Below are 10,230 nucleotides of genomic sequence, written 5' to 3' on the forward strand. Positions count from 1 at the left end.
ATTCAATTTAAGTTAGGGCGAACGTCAACGCGGCTATTTTGAATCAACGGTAAAATAAGTACATTTTTATTAATGGCCTACGGAGGAAATATTGTGAAAATATCACATTTATCACTAATCTAGAGTTTTGTTTCAATCACTTAGCTTTTATGTTTTGCTACTGAGTAAAATGATCACCACATACGCGAATGAGATCATTTACGCAATACATCTGCTAAAATTCGTAGGTAGTTTTAGAAAAATTTTAGAAATCAGTGCTGCCTATAAGCATGATGCCCTGTGTGCTAATGCTACTATTGTGTCAGGGTTCAAAAGTTCTGAATGAGTCGTTTTCGTTAATAAATAAATTGCTATAGAATAGAAATGTGTTGAGGGATGACTACCGCGATGAAGCGGCGGTGTGGCATACCGCGAACCGCACAGGTATCATCATGTTGCCGGAAGAAGTCATGTGTTTTCATTTAATGGATAGAACAACAGTAATTACATTACAATTCCGAATTATTGACTGAAGCTGGGTGGCGCAGTTAACGTTGTTGTGTTTTCAAGTTATTTTTTTTTATTGCTTAGATGGGTGGACGAGCTCACAGCCCACCTGGTGTTAAGTGGTTACTGGAGCCCATAGACATCTACAACGTAAATGTGCCACCCACCTTGAGATATAAGTTCTAAGATCTCAGTAAAGTTACAACGGCTGCCCTACCCTTCAAGCCGAAACACATTACCACCAGTAAAAAGTAGGTGACTTACAATAAAAGGGTTATAGCCTGTAGGCTTATATACACCACAATGATAATCATTGCAGATCGTTTGGTCCGCGAGCTCGTCTTCTCATATAAATATGTATATCAATAAATAGATATTGTTAACATGTATTTGAAGTATGTGACTTATGTGAGAAATTCAGAGTGAGTGGCAATGGCTGTTCGTTGCATTTAACAAATGATCAGTGATGTAATGTCTGGTGACAGCTGCTGGCCCCGTTGGACCCAATCCAAGCTGTTTAATCATTTATTATTGGTAATACTGTCACCTTTTACTTGTACTGACATCAAATTTTAACATGAACTTAAACAGTAAATAGTTTTTAGGATAATCAGATCTCAAGTGGTAATATGAAACTAATATATCGCATAGAATTCAACACGAGAATGTAAAGCAAAGCTTGAGTACAAAATTTTAATTAATGAAAACTATACGGTGATCTCATTCGTCCTGGAATGTTGAGTCTATTTGCGTGATCGATCAAACGAGTGTTATTAATAGTGAAGTGAGAAATGTGCACGATCCGCAAGTTAGGTATTACGGGTGCGATTGCACCTGGCAGGCAGGCGACCGGCCCGCACTCTATTCGCCACTCCCTGTCGTCGTGTTGTCTACGACAGTTTCACGACGCACGCTTCGTAGAACTGATCCGATGCGACACATGAACTGCAATCCCAATGAGGAACACGCAAATGTCAGCGTTCCAGCGAGTGTCCGGTGTTCAATTACTTATGTTTCATTGTTGTCGTGACCGGAAAGGCACCCAATAACTGCTAATGCGTTGATCACTATTAAAATATCAAAACGATCAATCGACACGATCGATCATTGGAAATACATCACAACGTAACAAGCTATTTGCGAAAGCTCGACATGATTAATATTTTCGGTTTAAGATTGCTCTCTGTGGGTCATTAAGACAAATCAAAGGGGCATCCTACGAGGTAAAAGTGGGTCGATATAATTTTTTACATCGGTTACATGTGCGCAACGAATTCACTAGTACTCGTACGTAATCCGTAGGAAGAGCCAGCCTTGTATTTATTAGTCAATTATCAATGAGATATCAAATGTTTATGGTCATTTTTAAAACGAAAAACGTGTTGAAACAGGTCTTTCACAGATACTAATAATTTTATGGCAAAGTTAAATCGGGTCGGCTGCTATTAGTAGCATTTTAGGTATTCAAATAAACATTCGATTTCAAAATGTGTATAATGTTATTGTTTAATTTAGTTAAATTGTAACAATCTTGTAAGACCGGAAAGCTGACATAATTCGGAACGTAGCCCAAAATTGGAAATTTCAAACAGAATAATAACATTTATTAATACAATGTAATTGACTAATAATTTGATTAAAAATACTATTATATCCTTAAGCAACAAATAGCTTAAATGAAAATGTTGAAAGACACCACAGAATACGTTGTATTGAAAAACTGATTACATTTTACCCGTCAAACCAGTAGTTTTTGAGCTGATTTATATTTTTTACTAAGGGCTCTACTAAGACTACTTAAATTTGAATAGATTTAACACTGAAGCACAATAGGTTTACAGTAGGTAATAAAGTTAGCACTGGGTTTTAACTACGATCACTATTACGAAAACGTAATTTCCGAAACATTGTACTTTATTGTGAACTAGAGGTCCCGCAGTAGTCGAAATTCGAATTTAATTAATTGGAATTGTAAGTTTCTACACTATTATGATTGTATTTCATACTTCTATAATCACAAATTTCGCCAAGACTACACTATAAAAAATATTAACAAAGACAAACAATATTTAATCTAATCTCAATTTGACAACAGACGTCAAGAACAAAAGTTTGCAATAAATAGTATGCATGTGTGTGTGCGTCAATATGATATGTAGTGTGTGTAATGTTTTCTTTATTGATTTAATGTATCTTTTATGCATTATTTAAAAAAAATATTAGCATTGTGCACTTCTTTTCTATATTCTCCATAAGTGTGGAAAATTTCATACTCCTCCGTCCGCGCAATTTTCGTAAAAAGGGATACAAAGTTTTTGCTTCACGTATTAATATATAGATAAAATAGACGAAATTAAACCGCACAAGTGTTTATAGCTAATCCTTCTTGAATTATAAAACCCTTCGTTACTATTGAATGTTTACACAGAAATATTCCTTCTGCTTTTCAATGTGAATAAGCAAATCTAGCTTCATTTATAGCGTATGTCAGAATCGAGAAAATAGATTAACGGTTTATATAATCGAATAGAATGACGACCCAGAGGTACAAAGAACGAAGCTATTTATGTGACAGTAAGAGGCCACAATAGGATTTGGATTTAACAAAATACTTACCTATCGAGTATAAGTATTGGCATTAAGTTTTTGAAAGAAAAGTCTAATAGTGATAAAAATTGTGAAATTCGGCGGACCTGTTGTCGACTTATTACGATAAAGATACAAGTTTCAATTTCCAAATATGTATTTTTAGTTCAATATTTTTTCCACCTTTCTGAAAATTTTAAATGCATCCGTAATACAGATCTGTGCTGTGAACCACCCTGTGCAGCCTTATCCTCACCTTTTTACTAGTAATTTTAGTATTTTAAAATTCAAATCTCATTAATACAGTAATACTACACGGTGTATTGCTAAGTACATCGTGAGAACAATAACGCTCAATGAGTCCATCATAGATCGAAACCGCGGCTAAGAAACTGGTTTGTGTGTCTGAAGCGAACTCTGTGGTCACGACCTCCGGGACTAGTGGCACACTCGAACGAACCACAAAGTGGACCGCAGGAAGTCATCCCGTCGCCAACGCGACGTCCATGTCGACTGTGACGTCACCGCCTAAACCTCAATTTTGTGACTTCGTATTTTATTACAAGATTACTTGTTTTTCTTTTTATTTGATACTAGCTGACCCGGCAGACTTCGTTATGCCTCAATCGATAAGTAAAAGATCTAAACTTTTGTATAAAATAAACTTAAAACAAACAAAAGGAATCCATCCGACGGGGAGGACATCAAAGGAAAAACAAAATTGATATTTTTATTTAATTCCGAGCATTTTCATCTTTATCTATCTTTTAAACCTTCTCTGGACTTCCACAAATAATTCAAGACCATAATTAGCCAAATCGGTACAGCCGTTCTCGTGTTTTAGCGAGACTAACGAACAGCAATTCATTTTTATATACATATATAGATAGGTAATTTTATTTTATTTGTTGCGTATATGAGTGAACCAGCTCATGGCCCAGTTTGTGTAGATGTGGCTATCGGAACCCGTAAATATCGCGACGTGAATTTCGCCCAGCCACTTTGGTACATGAGGACGAGGGCTCAATTGTATTATATAACGATTACATACTTCCTTCCAACAAGAAAAGAAGAGACTGTCGCGCGGTCAAAATAAGTAGGCTGGTGATTTAAGCCCGTGGCGACTTACAAACCGCTCTAACACGAATACAAATGTAAACACATCAAAAACTAGCATCAAAATCTTTCTCTTTAACTAATTGCTTAAATTCTTATCTAATATGTACAGAGCGAATACTTGTTTGCAATAATTATATTTTTAAAGAATCATGAGCTAGTAATTTATTTATGTAAAATTATTTATGTCTTAACAACAAAAACGGAATGAGGGAAACACAATAGAAACCACAAACAACAAAACATAACATAGATAAGCGACCGAAGCAAGGCTACCGTGCATGTTAATGCTCCTCGTTTTTATCTTCGTCTATTGAATAGTCACGTACGTCACGCTAAATCCCATTCGACCCACACAAGTTTACCCAAGACTAAAATTAACGTTAGTTGAAATAGCCTCACTCAATAGTTCACACCGCACTTCTTTGCTAAAGGATTTAACATTCAAATTTCGCCGCTGCCCACCTAGAGACACGGATGAAAGTCGGATCGTGTGCATTAAAAACTAAAACGATGTGTACCTACCCTTTGAAACGGAAAACAAGGTTTTTAGGCAAATAGTTAGGGCTGAGCCACTATTAGGAGCACGCTCTCTCAAAATGCCCTGTCACCATTACGCAAATTAAACATTACTAGAGGTCCCGCAGTAGTCGAAATTCAACTATAATTAATTGGAATTGTATGTTTGTACACTATTATGATTGTATTTTATACTTCTATAATCACAAATTTCGCCAGGGCTACGCTATAAAAATATTAACAAAGACAAACAATATTTAATCTATTTTCAATTTGACAGCAGACGTCAAGAACAAAAGTTTGACAATAAATAGTATGCATGCGTGTGTGCGTCAAATACATGGTATGTATTGGGTGTAATGTTTTGTTTATTGATTAAATGTATCTTTTAAGCGTTATTTTAAAAAAAAAATAGCATTGTGCACTTCTTCTCTATATTCCCTATAAGTGTGGAAAATTTCATACTACTCCGTCCGCGCAATTTACGTAAAAAGGGATAAAAATTATTGCTTCACGTATTAATATATAGATTTTCTTTCACGCCGCGACGCCTGACACAATGTCGGACTATAAAATGGTCATTATAAATTTCTCGGAGACGTAAATGCTAATTGTGTGTGTTTGTTAAAACATGTCATCGCTCGTTGCACCTCGATATGTTATTGTTCGTGTCACGGTGGTAATTTAAATATCTGTCCAGACAGTCTAGACTGCAATCAGGTTTATTGCTAGTTCTTGTGTTCGCGCCAAATAATCAAAGTTCGACCATAACCACTGACATTTCAAGATTCACCTTTTTCTGTATTGTTTCGTTATTGTATATTGTATTCGTAATCATCGGAAAAAAACACTTAAATTACGAAGGAGCACCTTTATTATAACCAATGCCATCAAATCATAAAATCTGAAAGTATATCATTGTTTAATTGGTAACCCCATTTTTTTATAATCATACATATACACTTTTAATTTTTACGCAAAAGTTTGCTTTTGATTAATCGCATTTTAATCCCGTTGATTCGAAACGAAAATAAATCTATTAATAAATATTACAGGATAATTACAGATATTTGACACTAGTTAGTCTTTATAGCTTTGAAGAGTATTTCTTAACAAAACCTACGAGTGAGATAATTTCCTAAAGGAAGCTATTAAATGCTGACGTTTATATCCCACCGTGTGTCTAATCTAGACAGCACATCATAATAAAAATTTCCAGATAAACTACACAACTATTAGCAATGAATCAAATTAATGGTCGCGCAGATCATTCGTACGTCTCGTTCCAAGGAAAAACTTTTCATTTAAGAAACCGGATACCACTAAGCTTTACTAGATTTCCAAGTAGGTTAAACTATTGACTTCTTCTCAAAAGTCGCGATTTGCAGCGGCCGCTGTAAATTACTACGGAGTCGTAAACCGATGCATTCAAATCGAAACTGGGCTTAGTTATTGCTCCGATCGAGAATCAGCGGGTCGAGTTGCTGGAACCAGTCGCGGCGCATGTGTGTCGGTAGCCAAACGATTATAATTAAACCTTTAAAGTTTGTCGTGCGGCTTGCGGTGAACGATTCCCACGAGCAACAGAAAGGCGGACCTGTCGCATTATCATATTAAAAACCGTACCGTTTACAGGCGTGATCGAATGTCAACTTCTGCACACCTCGTACACATATGTACACGCGTTGACACACAAGACTAGACCTTGACCAGCTTAAGCCGTCGAAGATCGCAACTGTGGCTGTTTTCATTTATTATCCACTAAGTTTCATGTACTATAACACTAACTCTAAAGCATAAATCCAATAGCACTTAATTATAATAAACTTGCTACTCTGTATACACGAGTATCAGTCATCACCCCTTTTAAAGTGTCGGTATCTTTAACCGAACATAGAAACATTGTCTGTTTGAAAGCGAACCAATAAAGCAGTGTAATTTCAATCGAGTATACTGCATAACGCTTTATTACAATCATAAAAATTAAAATATAGGACTACGTCATTAAAATACAATACTCGGTAAAAATATTTTAAACCCGCGTTTAAATTGAAATTTAAAATTAAGACAACAATTTGAATGGCGATCGTAATGCTAAGATAATAATCGTGAATTGTAAAAACGTTCAACAATTAATCGGTCATTCAATCGATTTACGCGATAAAGTCACACATCATTTCGGACAAGACGAGGCTTCGGCCTCGGCTCGTGATCAGCAATTATAATAAGTTTTTCGTGTAACTGAATGCGCGCTCTACAAAATACTGGTATACTGTACATAGCCGTGGACAAAAAGCTGTGTACACCGATAACATCGATAAATCACTGACAATTGATATAAATGGTCAACCGTTAAAGGTTTGATTCGTTGATTCCAAACTACAATCACTGTATGGGCATTGTAAATAATTACTTTATCTAACATAAGGTATATGTAGGCAATATCATGGTCTAAATCGTTTTTTTTTTTAATTGAACACAACCTGTATTGTATGTGTAATGATTGTAAGTGTAAAGTCAGTGAACTTTAATAAAAAAAAGATGCTCGATTTAACATAAACCGCAGCCAATGTTTTCTATTCTGAAAATGGCTTAGAAAATGCACCTTATACGTCCCGATGAATATTTCAAAGCTAATTAGACACTCGGAGCACTACAACCGAGGTATAATTCAAGAACATACCCAGCTATAATCCGAGCATATAAAACCTAACGACAACTATTAGACTAAGATAGCTAGCACGTGAACTTTCTAGGGCTTAGATTGTTAATCGGCGAATGATATTTTATTGCGGAAAATGATTCCTAATACCTTAATATGGACTTCGAATCTACCGTATGATTTAATATTTTCAAATATCCCATAGAATCAAGACGGTCCCATAAATTTTAATTTAAATCGACGAAGGGAAATGACGGCACGAGACCCCTAGTGATAAATTGCTTCGCGACTTAACAAACAATTGACGTGTGCCGTCATGTTTTGGAAAGCAGAATAATCCTCGAATCAAACGGTACAATGAACATGAATCGCCTGTTAAATCGGTCACAAAAAAATGACTGTTTCTTGTAATTCAATTAATTACAGTGATTGTGTGTGCTTTGGATTACAAGAAATGCGCTGATACAGGATATTGTAGATATTATAACCTTTGTTATTGTTATATCGAAATGACATCCACAATTTATTGAGAATGCACTCGTATGTCGGAGTCTTATTTCATGTGAGTGAATCAAACCAGATACTTTGTTTGAAATAGTGTATGGACAGCTAAGCAGTTTTCACAATGCTTCACACTTGGACCGCGTCGGGAAATTAACATAAGTCGCATTGTTCATAGAAATGCAAGAAATAAAACACGCATTGTTTTTTAAGTTTCAAGAATTTCAATGACATTGCCTTTGGAGAACAGAAAGAGGAAATGCGTTTACAATGTGGTTTACTAGAGATGGAACTTTCAATTTACCGAAAAAAAAAACAAACATCATTGGCTAATTGCCGCATGCCAATAATAGCATCACTTGAAGCTCGCAGAGCCGGTTCATTCATGCTTTATACTGGCCAAGTTGAAATCAAACTACTTTTGTATGAGTAAAGATGCAAAGGGCCGAAAGAATATAACAAGGTTCTACATCGTCATATATTTTTTATTTGTCGTTTAATACAAGCACTAGAGAATGACCGGTATTTTTTTTTGATAAATTGTGTTTTTTAGAAATTATATTTAAATACGAATTACATATTCATATTATATTATTTGTTATTTACTTTAAATAAAACTAAAAATAAAGTTTATCGATAATGTTGATTATTGAAAACACAAATAAAACAACATTTTCTGAAAATAAATCGTAGCTAGATCGATTTATCGCCCCCGAAATCCCCTGTATACTAAATTTTATGAAAATCGTTGGAGTCGTTTCCGAGATTCAGATTATATATATTTATATACAAGAATTGCTCGTTTAAAAATTTAAGATTGTTACAACTTTTACTATGACCTATCTTAAAGTATGTGCGCTTTATAACTGTGTGCCAACTAACGAGTTTTTAATTAATTTGCAAATAAGGATCAATGTAGCCACATTGCCTAATGTAAACGATGAAAGAATGGCAAAACTGCTATAACAGTTATTAATTTAAATTAACAAACGTCATGCCTTCTAGCGCGATAAGTATTTCTGAGTGGTGTTTCATGTAACGTTCCCTACAGAAATAAACTTTATATGACTTTTGAGAACATCTTACCGGAAGAAATGCTACATTAGGTGGCTTCCATCAAAATTAATATCGGCAGTGTGTGTCAATATGTTATTTAAAAAAAAATATGTATCTTTAAATACACGTTCATTCCGTTACACAAATGTGATGAAGCCTCGATCGATTTTCCCAAATTTAAATTCGATGCTGAGTTATGACCGTTAACAACATTTGTAACAGCTACGACACGAAGTTTTTAATACATAAATATTTTTAAAGTCACGCTAAAAGAAATCAAATTTTCGACACACTCATCGAAGGGAAAGTGCATATTATGCTTATTATACAACCGCGAGTAGCAATAAAACCAATATTGATTAAAGATGATCGATGATGATTCGGGAGCTTCTTTACATCGTGATGCAATAACGGCAATTGACCTAAGTACTTGCTACAATCTCTTCATATACTTCGATAAATATTGGTGGGCAGAAGACGAAACCATGAGCTCTTCTGGTGTTAGGTCGTTTTCCTAAACAACTTCATGAGTTTCCTATTTTAAATTGCAATGACAATTACACTTTTCGTATATAACCAGAGCCGCGAACTATTCGTAACGTTAGAATTTGCATAACCCTTACCTTGTTATTAATACATATTTAGTATAACAAAACTTTTCGATAAAAATGGTGCGCGTGGACCTTGGTGCATGTGAAAGAAGTGAAACTTCTTTTGCGGTGTGTAGTATTGTGGTTTTCATCCTTAAATTAAATTTCTCTTCTAATAGGGAATGCTGTGTACAAGAGAAACAAGCTAGCTATGTCCTTTCCCTCTCTCCACGTTCGAGTGGTTCGCGAGACGCTCTGTCTATTTTCTCACTCTCGCTTTTCCTAAATTGTATCTTTTCTCTCTAGCCGTAACGAATCTGTCGCGAGTTAAATTTTACTCTCAGCCCGTCTAAATATTGTTAATTGCCCGTCTAACATTGGTTCTCATTTTTTGGCACTTTACTGATCCAAACAAGTTGCTATTCTCAGACTGATATTTTACTATACCCGTATTTATTAGGAAAAACGATTAGGTGAGGCTCGTCGACACTTTCAAAAAGATAAAACCGCAGATACGACGGACAACACTCCTAGTAAATCGTAACTGCTGCTTGAAGACATATTCACTACTTAATACCTACTCGTGATTCGAAACAAAGATATTCTTCTTCTATTAATGAACTTTGAATCAAGGGACTCATTTATAGGAAGGTAATGTACAATTTTATGGTTGATATGCGTTGAACTTTCTCACGCGTTCACAGCTGATATTTA

The 10,230-nt window shown here is 35.2% G+C and overlaps 1 protein-coding gene across 3 annotated transcripts in view; it reads right to left on the reverse strand.

The window, feature by feature from the left end:
• LOC101738845 (Golgi-associated PDZ and coiled-coil motif-containing protein) overlaps positions 1-10,230 on the reverse strand; it is a 60,114-nt gene that overhangs the window by 24,431 nt on the left and 25,453 nt on the right. The window lies entirely within an intron of this gene.

The sequence above is a fragment of the Bombyx mori genome, chromosome 22, assembly GCF_030269925.1.
Source record: "Bombyx mori chromosome 22, ASM3026992v2".
Lineage (NCBI taxonomy): Eukaryota > Metazoa > Arthropoda > Insecta > Lepidoptera > Bombycidae > Bombyx > Bombyx mori.